Source organism: Tursiops truncatus, chromosome 18 (assembly GCF_011762595.2).
Source record: "Tursiops truncatus isolate mTurTru1 chromosome 18, mTurTru1.mat.Y, whole genome shotgun sequence".
In the NCBI taxonomy this organism is placed as follows: Eukaryota; Metazoa; Chordata; class Mammalia; order Artiodactyla; family Delphinidae; genus Tursiops; species Tursiops truncatus.
Window position 1 is genome coordinate 2,350,569 of NC_047051.1, and position 15,853 is coordinate 2,366,421.

Consider the following 15,853-nt stretch of genomic DNA (forward strand, 5'->3'; position numbering starts at 1 on the left):
GGGGAAGACAGAGCGTACGTAAGCCCTTTCCACGAGATCACAATATCGGGCGTGAAGGCGGGCAAGGCCAGCTCTCAGTGCCCTGCGGGTATGAAATAAACCCTGGTCTCCAGGTGGGGAAAGCCATCTTCCTATCAAGGTTTAAATCAGTATTTTTCCTGTCACGCTTTTCTGAGGTCAGGAGTTCGTACAGCCTTTGTCGTCACCGTACCCTGTGTGCGTCCCACCCAACAGAAAGAGCTCTGGCTAGACGTTTAACCAACCAGTTTTTTTATAAAGATCATATCCAAATTTCACCAGCTTTGAGATTGGGGGAAAATCACTCAACGTTCTGAGTATTTGTTTCAGTTTTCTATAGTGAAATAACAATAACACCCACAATTCAGAGTTGCTAGAAGGAGCACACGAGGACACAGATCTTCGGAGCTTTGCAAACTCTCAAGTATAGGACACAAGGCCGGGGGGTGTGCACCTCTGCCTTGTGGGCCACAGGAAAGCATGGGGACGCAGGCCTGCGGTGTGCACAGCCTTCGGAGGCTGTGTGCCACAAGGTGGAGGAACTTGATTTGCATTTGACAAAAATGTCCTTCAGATCAGCAGGTAGAGAACTGAATCTAAGGGGCGGGGAGGCCTTTAAGAGGCTGCTGAGGTGTTTTACACAAAAGGCAGAGAGGCAGTGGAGCTAGGGCGGTCCTGACGGTGACATGGGCGTGGTCAGAAGCAGCCTGTTTAAGACACTCAAAGCAACAAGAGTCAAGTGAGTTTTCACAGTGTGAACGGTGTGAACTTGGGAAGACAGAGTGAGAAACAAGTTTGGGAGTAAAACACAAGAGAGTCAGTTTGGCACGTGCTCAGTTTGTTACCTGCGCGCACCTGGAAGGGAATGTGAGCTGGCGGGACTGAGTCTGCAGACCACGGGTGACGGCAGGGCTGAGATGCGAGTTCCACTTGTCAATAGAATTGAAAATGATGGTTCCTGGGAGCACTCAAGCTTCAGGGGCAGAGGGGTGGATGGCCAAAAAGGGAAGATGGCCAGAGACTGGGCGCCAGGGTCCCCCGGCACCCCGAGGGCAGGAGCCAGCGCCACGGGGACCGGGCCAGCTGCGGCCGTCTCTGGAGGTCTTCCTGACTCCATCAGTTCCTGGCACAGAGTCAGGCTGGGATTCCGTGCAGGGCTGTGCCTTTAGCCAGGTGCCACCCACTCACACTAGGCGGTGGACCCGTGAGGGCAGGGGCCGCGTCCTGGTCGTTGCTCTGGGTCCTGAATCTGCTCCAGGAAGATGGCAGACTTTGAAACTGGTGTTTGTTGAGCAAAGCAAGACTTGAAAATCTGCTTGAATATCCTAAGATTTGATCCCATTTTGTAAGTAACTTGTGTCAGGAGAAGCATCAGTTGCATAATAGGTGGGGTACATGTAAACGCTACTGTATCCGCAATACCTGGCCCTTGCGGTATCTGGGGTGCCACATTTTGCCCTCAAAATGTATATAAAAAAGATACAGCACGGAGACAAAAAAAGAGAAAGATCTCTCTCGCTGCCTCTCTCCTCTGTCCTTTGACTTTTTGAGAGCTACGGCTGAAAAGAAATCCTCTAAGACGAAAACTACTAATTCCAGTATCTCACATTTGGGGCCATTTTCCTTCATTTTTAAAAACACTGCTGTAGCCTGCCCTCCACTCCCCACTCCCAGCCATACTTCTAACCTGCCGCAAGGCCAGCAACACCTAACGCAAAGTGTCCGCGTCAGCGGGTGGCCATGCATATTCATCACCACCCCTTGGACCGTCCTGGTGATTTCTCTCTTGCATCTCGCATCTCCTTATTGGGTTTATAAGTTATGTGATCTTTCACTTTCTGTGTCAATTTCCTGTTCTCATTTTGCAAATTCAGTGCCATGCATCCACTTCTATTAATTTGGCACCTGGAACTGAGATTTACTGTGTGGTCTGACATCTCTAGTTCACTCAAAATAAAACATCAGACCCGTAGCTCTCTCTCCATTGCCCCAAATTGTGTTGTGGTTCTTTGTACCAAGCTGAGTCATCTCCTTAAAGCATAGGCCTCGGTTTCCTTGATCAGTAAAGTGGGGATCATACCTGCAATGTTTCCTTCTCATAAAGACGTGATAAAATTCCTAAAGTAAAAATAATTTTCATTGGCTTTTGTGCTTCAGGAAATTATTTTCCTTATAAAACACGGGGTCACCTGAGTGATAAGGAAACCGTGTTCATCCACAGCCTATGTCTGCAACAAAGGCCTGGCTGGAAGCTCCAGAAGTGGCCAACCAAGCCTCACTGACCGTATCTCCAAGTGTCGGTGACACCTATGGGAACAGTTATGTCTGTTGAATCTGAAGAGGATTAGGTGCCCGTGAATTCGAATAACGTCTGCAGTTACACCAGGGAGGATGCAGTTACCAGGGTGATCCATCCTTACGCTTCAGGATGGGGGCCGACTAACAGCTGGTTTGAGAAGAAAGGTCTTCTCCCATGATCAAATTTCATCAATGGTCAGGGGCAGGATGAGCCATCCACCTGCTGAAGCTCCCGGGCCAGACCTTCACTGCAACCAAACATCGACTCTAGAGGACCAGGTCCTCCCGGTCACTTAGGCAAACTCTGTGACTTACAAGGAAAGGTCCAGACTCGCAATGTACAGATCCACGTAAGCCTCAGTATCCACGAGGGGCTCCAAGAGAAGCCAGTGCAATTGTAAACCAGGCCACAAGGCTAGGAAAATGCCCGGAGGAACCACTGCCAGGGGGACGCCAAGTCTGCAAGAGGCTGTCCTGCTACCGGGTTTTAAAAGTAGTCGGTTTCCTACGTCTGTGACTCTATCTCTGTTTTGTAAATAGGTTCACTTGCACCATTTTTGTAGATTCCACATATAAGTGGTATCATATGATATTTGTCTTTCTCTGTCTAACTTATTTCACTCAGTATGACAATCTCTAGGTCCATCCACTGAGGGGGAAAGCGGGGGGAGGGATAAATTGGGAGATTGGGATTGACATATACACACTACTACACGTAAAACAGATAACTAATAAGAACCTACTGCTTAGCACAGGGAACTGTCCTCAATACTCTGTAACGACCTATATGGCAACAGAATTTTAAAAAGAGTGGATTTTATGTATACGTGTAACTGATTCACTTTGCTGTCCAGCAGAAACTAACACAACACTGTAAATCAACTACATTCCAATAAAAACTAATTTAAAAAAAAGTAGTTGGACATTTTTTAATACAGTAGCTCTCTCTCCCTTTACACTCTCTTCTCTTCCGCTCTTCAATCTGTAGTGGGAAAGAATCTGTATTTGGTAATTTAAGCTCTCATCTTAAGAAAAGTTTGAAGTAGCTGTGAGTAAACGCTGTGAGCAGGAAACCTGAACCCGGAGTCGGTGTAACCGACCAAGTCCCTAACACATGGGGAAAGACAACAGCACCAGAAATAAACACAGCCGCGCATACATCAGCAGAGAATGTGGATGGAAACTTCCCTGCGGGTACCACTGGGAACAGGGAGAAAACAAGCAGATGGTAATACTGGAGGGAAAGGGGAAATATAAAAAGAAAACATAAAAAGAGGAACTACTGAACTGTTTTGCACAGGATAGGAGAAATTCTGAATTGTTTTCTACTTAGCAAGGTAAGAGTTAAGATAACAATTACGATACAAATAGATAACACATTCATGAAAAGGATTATATAAAGGCGTAAAAGAACTTTAGGCTTAAAAATGTGGCGTTCAGGCAATTCTAGAAAGTAAGTACATATATATTCGCCTAAAATTAGTGATAAAACTGGATATGTCAAAATCTAACTTGCATTTGAAGAGATATAAAACAGCCTGCAGACATGTTTAGTTGAAACAAATCTAGTAAATCACAAACAAAATGCAAAGCAAAATTCAAAACTACGATTTTTCAAAGCATCTGTTTTTTCACGCATGAATAGCCACCATCACGGTTATTTATCAACGTCTCATATTCAATTGTTAGACATGTTATTGGTAACTGAAAGTATGTGTTACCTACACAGGTATGTTTTGCAGAAGCACCGAGACGGGCATTGCTTTGGTTCATGTCTGAATCACTTCGGCAGCAGGCGCCGTGTGTGCAGCCAGGTCTGAGCAGATGCTGGGTGTGGAGGGCACAGCCCTAACAGCACGTGGCCCAGCCCCCCATCAAGGGCTTTGGGCTGGTCAGTCGTCAAACTACTCTGTTCACATAAAGGTCTTCAGATTTACGCCAAGACGCATCTTTCACACGAAACTCGATAAATGCTTCAGCTTCAAATGGTAAGCAATCCCACCCATCTGTCCTCAAGCCCCATTTCCTCTGAGCCCTCCCTCCCCAGCCTTCTAGACTGGTGAGCCCTGGTCTTTCCTGTTTCCAAAGTCCTCCCTGTGCTGCCCCTAGAGACGCACTCAACAGTCTGTTCTGTCCGACCTGCCCGCTCTCAGTCTGCTACTGTCCTGTGTGTCACACATCACCGAGCCCCAAAGGGTTCAGGGAGTGCCTGTGAATGAAGGTTTACGCGACCCGAGCAACAAATAAACAAATGACGTGATAATTAAACTGAGCTGTCCCAGGGCAATCATGAGATCTGGACAAAATAAATAAGCCGATTTACCTGTGCCCTGTTTTTGTTTTTATTTCCCTAGAAATGAAACACTCTTCATTTGGATTAAAGATTCATTTTCAGTCCGAAATGACATGTCCAAATTTCTCAGCTTCTCTGGATTACTGGATAATCCAGGGGTCTTTCATTCCTCAGATTAATTTATTCTTCTGCCCTCTTTGAATAAAATGAAGTGTACAACTTGAATCATGGAAACTACTATTTTAAAAATTGTTTACGGGGGATAAGGGGGGAAGGGATAGATTGGGAGATTGGGATTGACATATACACACTAATACTACTATATATAAAATAGATAACTAATAAGTTCCCTCTATAGCGCAGGGAACTCTACTCAATACTCTGTAATGGCCTATATGGCCATATGGGAAAAGAATCTAAAAAAAAAAGAGTGGATATATGTATATGTGTAACTGATTCACTTTGCTGTACACCTGAAACTAACTCAACATTGTAAATCAACTACACTCCAATAAAAATTTAAAAAAAGAAAGAAAGAAAGAAAAAAATTATTTGGGATAAAAAAAGTTGTTTACAACCTATATAATTAGATAGGTAAATATGGTCTAAGCACGATACATATATTTTAAATGTGTAATAGAGCTACCACAACCATTGATGAAAGATAACTTTGTTCTGGTTTATATGAACAAGTTTATACACCTTGAATACTTCTTGCAGGTTGTATTATGAAAATATTTTCTCTCTTGAAGAAGGGATTAGTTGTCAGAAATCCGATATGTTCAGCAAGAGAAGGAATCTTGGTTTTCTGATGGAGGTGGATTTTCTGTTCAAGATCAGTCATAACTTGTTCCTATAAAAACACACAAGGAAGGGATAAGGCACATTCTTCCCTAATATTGCAGGGAAGCAAGTTCAGAACTTAAAGATGAATTACCTCATTGTTCTACTAATATACGGTAATTAACTGCGCCTCTCGGTTTAAGTTACTAATTGGGGGATTCCTATCGGGATTGGAGCTACTTCTCCTCTCAAGAATGTTCACTTCTAAACCAGTTGTTAGACACCGTCTCATTAAGTTACTACTTCATTCGCTACAGCTGCTGCTTCTTCACCTCTTTCTTCAGAAGAATCCCATCCAGCAGAGGCGGTTTCCATGTTTCATAATTACTCCTCCTCCAAGGAAGACCAAAGAAGCTGACGGCAGCGCAATCCCATGACTGCACGTCTTGGAAGTGATGAGGTACAGTCAATAAAATATAGACGTATGCAGGATTAATGGAGCAGGCTGCATTTCAGAAGTAGAAAACCCTTGCAATACCAATTATAAATTATTTCTTAAAGCTAACTGTATTAAAAAGAAAATCTCTCCGATTTCTCTTAAAGTCACTTTAAATGGACCCATTCTGCTGGTTGTTTGTCTTAGTTAACCTTACATTAAGCTTTATCTCTAGTTTAGGAGTTTACTTTTCAAAAAGTCACTCTATTTGCAAATAAGAGAAAGCTCTGCAGAAAACTCAAACTAAAACACAAAATCTTCTTTTCCCTCAATCAGAATTTAACAATGAGTTCACTGGTCCGTGACACTAAAATGTATTTCTCTGTTAGCAGCTGACACAAGAATTCAAGCAGGATATTAAGCTGAACAGCAAGGTCTAGTGAGAAAATCAGGAAAAGTCTTCAGAAATCCATCGCCAGAGGCTCCACACTGGTGAAGGGGGACTCGTGCTGGAGGGAGGGTGGGTGTCTCCCCTTGGGAGAGGTCGCAGGTGCATTAGATTTTGAGAAGTCTTGGTCTCAGACGGCCATGCTTTTTCCCGCAAAGCTGTCAGATATGTCTTACCCTTAAAGAACCATCATGAAGGTGTGAGAAATAATGGAAGCCAGACAAAAACCAGTCCTGTCCTTTACTGCTTGTTTGGGGAGGCCCAGGCCTCCAGTGGTGGAGAATCCTCACCAACCTCGCCTTATAGTACGATGAAGACAAACACAAGTTAAGATGTGGGTTCACAGCTGCGAACCAGGCCACAGGGGCTGGATGAGATCAGGAAACAGTGCCCCTCAGGGTCTGCTGAGCCCCCTCGGGCCTGTTAGCTTCTGAGTCTCCTGGATATGCTGAGGTTCAGGCAGAGCAAAGATAAGGTTTCCGTGTCCCCTTAGCACCTGGGCCAATTTAGCAGTGGTGCCACTCACGCTGGGAGACTTCCTATCCTTCTAGAGTTTTCCTCCAAAGCAGTTTCTTCTCAAGGGTGTCCCAGGTCAGAGAATTTATGGTAGATTACTGGGTGGTGAAAAGAGGCCCCTCTGCCCTGTGTTCTGAGCTGTGGTGCAGAGCAGCCTCTTTGGGCTCGTGAGGACCTGTGTGTCTGTGAGAAATCTGGAACCAAAGTAAGAGCCGTAGAAAAACAGCGACAGCCAGGACAAAACACACCGCCTCGCTCTGACCCAGGAAATGGAAAGCATTCTATGTGCCTCCTAATTCAGCCACATTCAGGCTTGGGCCATGGTGAAGATGTTTTTTTTCCTGTTCATCTATAGAAGGCACTAAATGTGCATTAAACACCCATATAGGAAAATAATTTTTTAATAATGGAACTTAATTTCTATGTCCCGGCATGCCCCAGTCCCACCAGGGGCAGGAAGTTCCTTCCCGTCACTTCCAGGGAAGCCCATCACCTGAGGGCCACGCAGTGCCGGCACGGGCGGCTAGGCCATCCAGTCATGTTCGTCTCTGCAGGGACGGCTGGTCCCCAGCAGCAAAACCTCCCAGGTCCCAGCTGGGCCTCCTTCAAGGACCCTGCAGGTCTCCAGGCTGTTTCTCAGGCACCTCTGACCCCATGCTGGTGCAAGAAGCATTGACGGGTTTCGATACACCCTCTGCAGCTTCCAGGAGCTCTCCAAGGCGGCCCCGGCGTCTCCAGCAGCAATCGTCACCCGGTGCTCTGGTTCCTGGACCCGGGGCCCTGCGCTGATGCTGGCTGATGTCCCTCACCCTCTGAATTTTCAGATTTCCTAGAAACGAGATGTTTGTGCCAACCCACCAGCGAGCTGTACAACGTCCACCCTCTCCTCTTCAGCAACACCTCAGCAGCTAGTGGGTGTTCTAATAATTCTAAGGAAAATATTTAACCCCTCCGGGCAGAGAAAGCCACCCTACACCTCGATGGCTCCAGACTCTGACTGCTCCAGAAGCTTTATGCTCCAAGTCCCTTAAGGACTAGACTTTTTTTTTTAATTAAAATTTTTGTTTTGAGATAACTGCAGATTCACATGCAGTTGTAAGCGATCCCAGGTATTGAATACCTTGTACCCGGTTTCCCCCAATGGTAACGTCTGGCAAAACTACAGTACAATATTACAACCAGGATGTGATGCAGTCCACATACAGAACGTTCTATCACGCCAAGGACCACCCCATTTTATCCTCTGGCAGCCACTAATATGTTGTACTTTCTCTATAATTTTGTCATTTCAAGAGCATCATATAAATGAAACCATATGGAAACATTATATATAATATATAACATATACAGAATGTTACATATTGCATATATAATACGTATATGTTATATATGTAATATATATGTACTATATAGCATATGTGCAATTTAGTACATTCAAGTACGTATATCCGATATGCTATATGCTATATAGTACATATACATTATATGAAAATTTTTGTGATTGCTTTTTTTCCCCTCAATATAATTCTCTGGAGATTTAACCAGGTCATTGCAGGCATCAGTGGTTTCCTCCTGTTTGATGCTGAGGAATATTCTGTGGTATGGACGCCCCACATCCACTGAAGGACATCTGGGTTCTTTCCAGGTTTGGGCTCTTATGAATAAAACTGCGATAAATATTCGTGTATAGGTCTTTGTGTGAACGTAAGTCTTCATTGCTCTGGGATAAACGCCCCGGAGAGCAAATGCTAGTAGATACGGTAGTTACACGCGCAGCTTTTTAAGAAACTACCAACTAGTTTCCAGATTCCCACCAGCAGTGCCTGAGGGACCCAGTTTCTCTGCACCCTCATCAGCATTTGGTGATGCCACTATTTGATTCTAGCCATATCGATAGGTGAGTAGAAATAGCTCTTCATGGCTTCAATTTGCATTTCCCTAGTAGCTAATATTGTTGGACATCGTCTCGTGTATTTATTTGTATTTATCTGTAAATCCTTTTCATTGAAATGCCTGTTAATATCTTTTAACTATTTTCTAATTGGATTGTTTTTATACTGTTCTGTTCTTTCTTTATACATTATAGACACTTGTCATTTATCAAATATTTAGCTTGCAAAATTTTTCTACCAGTGTGTAGCTTGTCTTTTTATCCTCTTAGTGAGTGTTTTGCAAAGCAAAAACTTCTTAATTTTGATGAAGTCCAATTTATCAATTTCTCTTTTTATGGGCTGTGCTTTTCATGGCAAGTCTAAGAACTCTTTGCCCAACCATACGTCCCCAGATTTTCTCCTGTTTTTCTCTAAAAGCCTTAAATAGAATGGCAGATTTTGACTTAGGTTTTGTTTAAGCTGTGAAGTATAGGTCACTATTTTTTAGGTCACTATTTTTTTTTTTTTTTTTTTTTGTCCTATGGACGTCCGGTGGCTCCAGCTCCATCTGATGAAACTCTGTCTTTTGCCTTTTGTAAAAGTGACTCGCCCCTCCCCCTCTTCCTTCCTTTTGTCTTATTTATAATTATCTTGGATATTCCTCAATTTTTCATATGAACTAAGGCTCAGTGGTCAAGTCTCATTTAAAACTGCCCTTTAGTAATCTGACTGGAATTTCACTGAATCTGTATATTAAATTGAGTACAACTGACATCTTTAAAATATTTACTTTTCCCATTTAGCAAAATGAAATATATCTCCATTTATTCTGGGTTCCTATGTCCCATAACTTTTCATAGTTTTTTCTACAGAGGTCTTAAACAATTTTTGTTAAATTGTTTAAACTATACCATATAGTTTTTGTTGACAATGAGAAGTATATCTCTTATTCTACTGTATTACTTTTATTGTTCTTATAAAAACTCTCTACTACTTTCAAATACCAAATATTTTGAATCTCCCTTTCCAATTCAAATATTTCAGCTTTGGTTAAAACCTCTAGAGAAATATTAACTAGTAGGGATAATCCCTAACTTGAATAAGAATACATCTAAATATGGGGATATATGTATAACTGATTTACTTTGTTATAAAGCAGAAACTAACACACCATTGTAAAGCAATTATACTCCAATAAAGACGTTAAAAAAATACATCTAAAGTTTTACCATGAAATGCTACTTTTAACAGATATGTTTTTAAAGTTAAAAAAAACCCTCCTATCTAGTTTGCTAAGAGCTATTGTCATGACTGTGCACTGAATTTCTGACAGCTTCTTCCGCATTTATTGTGCCAAACACAATGTTGCCTCTTTCCTTTACCTTACTAATATGAGTAAGTGCAATGATAGAGAATAATACTGCGTCCTGTGACAAATTCCACCTCTGCATGCTCTATTTTCTTTAAATACTGCTGCATTCGCTATTTTTTTTTTTTTTTTGGTGAGATTTTTGAAAATGTGATCATGAGTAACCTTGCTCTGGGTTTTTATTTTACTTTCCTTGTCTAGCTAGATGTAGATTATTGGCCTAAAATAATAGATGCATAATTGAATGCACCTTAAAATAAGGTGCATAATTTTATTTTGCTATGTTCTTGGAATAGTTTGTCTTGAAGTTTTGTTAGAAGTCATCTACTAAAAAATGTCTCATCTTGTTATTTGAAGGAGGGATCAGGAGGGACCAGCATACAAATGTATTTCTTTTAAAAGTTATTGGTTTAAGTTTCTTAAAAAACAAATTTATTTGAGACAATTTTGGTAAGGTATATTTTTCTAGATAATAGTCTACTTCATCTATATTTTCAAAAGTTTGGTACGATGCTGTATGTGGCATTTTCTTGTTTTAAAATATCTCTCAGGGGCTTCCCTGGGGGTGCAGTGGTTAAGAATCTGCCTGCCAATGCAGGGCACACGGGTTTAATCCCTGGTCCGGGAGGATCCCACATGCCGCGGAGCAACTAAGTCCGTGTGCCACAACTACTGAGGCTGCGCTCTATAGCCTGCGAGCCACAACTACTGAGCCCATGAGCCACAACTACTGAGGCCCGCATGCCTAGAGCCCGTGCTCCACAACAAGAGAAGCCACCGCAACGAGAAGCCCGTGCACCACAATGGCTCCTGCTTGCCATAACTAGAGAAAGCCTGCGCGCAGCAACGAAGACCCAACACAGCCAAAGATAAATTAATTAAAATAAAATCTCTCTCTGTTCATTAAAGTTATGCCTACTTTGTAATGCTTAGTGTTGTTTATTTGTTCATATCCTGACCGATCCTGAATTTCCCCTGCTCACTCTGTTCAGATTATGATTTTTAAGCCTCTCAGAGAAAAGCTTAAATATATATATTAAATATGTGTTTTTCTAACAACACGTGACAGTATTCGGTACCTCTAACTTTCTCCCTGAACTACAAAGACTTTAGCATATTTAACCTTTCCTGTTCATATTTCTTATTGTTATAGGCAGATTTAGTATCTTTGTGATTGACGATGAATTAACTTTGGTAATATGTTTTGAATTCTTTTTCTCTGTTCACTATTGTCTCTGTCATGGCACACACATTCAATTCTTTTTGTCTATGTTTATTTGCTTCCTGCAAATATACCTTTTATAGTACTTTTAGTAAGCATATGTGGTTTGTAAAGTCTCACCTGTCTTTATAGTTCTCTATTCTGTGCTCCCTGTTGAATGATAATTCAGCTGGGTATAGAACTGAAGTTGATATTATTTGTCTCTCGGTGATCTGAAAGCTGTTCCTCTGCGGCCCTCTGCTCTGTATTGTTGATGTTGAGAAGTCTATTCAAATAACTGCCATTCTTGATTGGGGAATTCGTTTTCCTCATTATTAGTTTAATATCTTCCCCCTCTATCTAGGTGTGGATTTTTTAAAATCTTTCATGGGATTTAAAATGGATAATCGGGCTTCCCTGGTGGCGCAGTGGTTGAGAGTCCGCCTGCCGATGCAGGGGACACGGGTTTGTGCCCTGGTCCGGGAAGATCCCACATGCCATGGAGCGGCTGGGCCCGTGAGCCATGGCCGCTGAGCCTGCGCGTCCAGAGCCTGTGCTCCGCAACGGGAGAGGCCACAACAGTGAGAGGCCCACGTACCGCAAAAAAATATAAAAATAAATAAAATAAAATGGATAATCAATCTAGAGACTCCATACCTTTCTTCACTCTGAAAAATTCTCAGCTTTTAGCCACTGTCTCCATAAACATTGTTTTGGGTCCACTTCCTCTGGTCTTGGTGTCCTTCTGTTCTTAACTGGATTTTGATTTATCCTGGACCTTCAAAGTCTGTCTACCACTTTACCTAACTGCTCTTTCATATTTTCAAAAAATCTCTTTGTCTTTTGGGGACACATTCTGAGTAAATGCCACAGTACTGAGTTTCAATTCTCTAATTGTCTTTGGAACTAGAATGTTTTGGAAGTTGGATTTGTAGGCAGAACTTGTCAAGAAGGATCTCCATGCCTCTGTTTCTTTCTCTCTCTCTCTCTCCCTTTCACACACACACACACACACACACACACACACTCACTCTTTACTGACTTTTCTAGGAACTGCAGTTGTGCACATCTTCCCCAGAAGCCCACTCCTGAATCCCAGCCTCTGCAGGTCCAGAGCCCCTACTCTGAAGTGATATTGGGGATATAACTTGCATTCATTCATGCAGTTAACCAAAGTGAAGCACAGCTGTTCTGAGGAGCACTGTGCCAGAAGGACCCTCCAACCCTGGCCGTACAGCCCTGGCCACCACATTTCTGCTGGCCCTCTACCAAGAACTCAGCATGACTCCTTTTATTATTTTTTTTCCAAGGAAGACATATTTTACTATAAGAGAAAGGCAATAAGTGGACAACTGCGTAAACAGAAAAGTGGAAACGCAATGTTAGAGTTACACACTGTAGATTAGACATCAAACCCAACATGGGGGTAAATTTGAGGAGTGCTTATTGGCTCAAAATATTCCCTCAGCACTGGAATTTCACTTATATTCTTTATTAAAGTTGGTTATGCCCCCACACAAGTCCCCCAGACGTGGATGGCGAGGAATAATTCTGAATGCTCTCTGAGCCTCAGTTCTCAAAATCAATGGGTCAGCAAGACCGGACATTATCTCCTTTACAGTTTTAGCATCTTGCTTCTTTATATCCCATCTAATGACCTCATAATCTTTACTACGGTAATAGTCCCCTCACTATTCATCCTGATCTCATATTTATGTAAGAGTTAAATCCCATGTTTTAAAATGCTGTCAAAGCTCACTCTTATTTCACAATATAATGAGTTAACTTTTTCAAGGAGGCTATCCTTTTATAACACTTAGTTTGGGCCAGTCCCGTGCTACATGACTTTACGTATTTATTCACCTAATGATCACGATACTCCTGTGATGCAGATGCTGTTAACAGGCTCACTTTACAGCTGACCAAACTAAAGCACAAAAGTATTATGTCACCTTCCAAAGGTCATGGAGCACGTAAGTGGCACGCTGGTCCCAGAGACTGTGCTTTTGACCGGTACAAGTAACCATAATATCCAGGTCACACCACCTTTGCCTCTAAGGTTAACAAACCGAAATTTTGCATCTTTGTAAGGCTTTAAAGTTCTTTGGGGACAGAATCTAGCTTATTCATCTGCCTACCATCCAGGGCTGCTTTCAAACTACTATGGCGGCAGAATTGAGTCACTTTGACAGAGACCTTATGACCCTTAAAACTAAAATATTTACTGTTCTGGCCATTTGCAGAACAAAGCTGCCAACTCCTGCTGTGGAGCAATAGTTATGCCTCCTGCAAGCAGTCCTCTTAAGTGAGGGTGTCTTCCAAGCTCCGAGGGGCAGGTTTGCACAGGCCGGCGATGCCCGTTTGTGGGCTGACATGATGAGACACGCTCACACTCGACTTCAGGCTGATCTCACAGAGCCTGGACCCCTGGTGTTGGAACCGAAAGGGACCCTGGAGGCCACCTTCATCTGTGACCAAGACCACCAAGAACCTACAGGTGCGCAGACCTGAGCTGGTGGAGGAGCCAGCCTTAGCCTTCGATTCTCTCAATAGAGTGTCGGGAATTCTAGGGCAGACCTAAAACTCACATTCAGTACATTATTTTGAGATTAAATAATATACGCACTCCAAGGACTGAGTGCCAGTTTTCACAGGGGCATGTGAATAAATGCCCCTGCAGAGTCACTGTGCTTTGCAATTTATTTTTTTCAATTGAAGTACAGTTGACTTACAGTATTGTGTTAGTTTCAGGTGTACAGCAAGGTGATTCAGTTATACATGTGTATGTATATATCTATATTCTTTTTTTGATTCTTTCCCAGTATAGGCTATTACAAGACACTGAGTATAGTTCTCTATGCTATACAGTAAACCCCTGTGGTTTATTTTATACATGGTCCTGTGCATCTGTTAATCCCATACTCCCAATTTATCCCTCCCCTCCTTCCCCTTCGGTAACCGTAAGTTTGTTTTCTATGTGCAATTTGTTTAAAGAGCAAACTGCTGTACGGCAGGAGTGTCTGGTCTGCAGCCTGCTTGGTGCTTGTATGTCGGAAAGATTACAAGGCAACCCAGCACGATTTTACCTACAGGTCATCAAGGCTAGTTTACTAGTCCGTTGAACTGCCCCAGGGGATCATCAAATTCTACCTTAGGTAAGTTTTGCAACAGTGTGACAATAATTTCAAAAGGTTTAAGTGAAAGAAATAGCCAAGTTTTTCCCCCTCTCAATTTTTAATTAGTGATATTAAATTACAGAAATACCAAAAAAAAAAAAAAAAAAAAAAAAAAAAACCATTGACCATGAAGCCCATCTGTCTTTTAGGCTCAGGCAGATTGTCTGAAGTGGCACCTAAAGGGTATTCACGTGGGAGGAGGAATTAACAGCGTGAGGCTCCAGTCGCCCCTTCCATCTGCAAAGTGTGGACCTCGAGTCTCCCTGTGGGAGCTGAGTGAACACAGCATCCCTAAGCCCACAGGACCCTGAGCCATACTCCAAATTACATGCAGCAAACCTCCCGGAGATGCTTTGTCCTATTTCATTTTGAACTCGTGTCCCTTCGGAGCCACGTTCACTACATTTCTGTAGCTAAAATTGAATGTGGGAGCATATCGTGTTTTATACTGATTATGATACCACTGTGTCCTCTCACATTTATTTGTTGGTCATTAGCAGATCTGTCTTGTCCTCTCAGTTCCTAATTTTGACCAAAGGGGCTCATCCCAGATACGTGAATCCTTTTGTTCAGTGAGTGTCCTTTATATTTAAGCACTGAGTGCATCAAGCTCCCTTAGGTATCTATAATGAGCAAAACGCTATCATAGTTTAGCTAACGGCTGTATTAACTTTGTTATCTCTTCGTAGAAGCGCAGAGAAAGCTGCACGTGCACAAAGGGAACGTAGCTTAACAGGAAGGGAGTGCCGTGGCTCGCATTTTCCACCGTGTCACACGCAAACCCGAGGACGTGTCGCGGTGGCCAGTGGAGACGGTGTTCCCCGGTGGCACTGTCTTTCCCTGTGTAGACACAGTGAGCAGGTGTCATGATTAGACTTGACAGCTTGAGTTTGGAAGTCCGAAGGGAACGCCAAGGACAAGGAGGTAGTGAGGTGGAAGGAGAGGAGCTGGGGACCATGGGAAGGAGGGGCCGCGTGCGAGAACTTGGGCTGCTGCCAGGAGCCACTGCCAGGGCTGGGGTCCAGGGAAATCTGGCCACGCTCTCCCCCAAATCTGGCCTCCCGGGAGCTGGAAGGGAGACACCAAGGATAAGGTACACACCACTCTATTTGCTATTTGAGGGGTTTGTTCGCTTTTCTGTTTTAATGACAATGATCAGGGTTGCCTGCCGTGCAAGTTCTGGGGCACAAGGTTTATAACAAGGAGAGACTGAAATTCAGAAACTGCGTGTCACTCTTTATCTGGCTCTTATCCGACATGTACACAGTTCCTGATGGAATACAGGTACAGTAGGAAAAAATATCTCACCCCCAATATTTAGGGCCTGATCCTTTCTGAATTTAAGACACTTCCAGAGTTGGGATACATTAAGCCCCAAAGCTTACAAAAATTAAAACAAAATTACCTGGTAAGGTACGGTACAAACCATGTAATTTAAATTTCC

The 15,853-nt window shown here is 42.9% G+C and overlaps 1 long non-coding RNA gene across 10 annotated transcripts in view; it reads right to left on the reverse strand.

The window, feature by feature from the left end:
- Positions 1-15,853, reverse strand: part of LOC109550265 (uncharacterized) — a 219,975-nt gene that overhangs the window by 75,701 nt on the left and 128,421 nt on the right. The window contains exon 8 of one of the 10 annotated variants that reach the window (XR_004523014.2): positions 5-5,462. The exons of 8 other annotated variants lie outside the window; for them this stretch is intronic. This is a non-coding gene — a long non-coding RNA (uncharacterized lncRNA). One more of the 10 variants, XR_012327507.1, reaches the window with a different exon arrangement.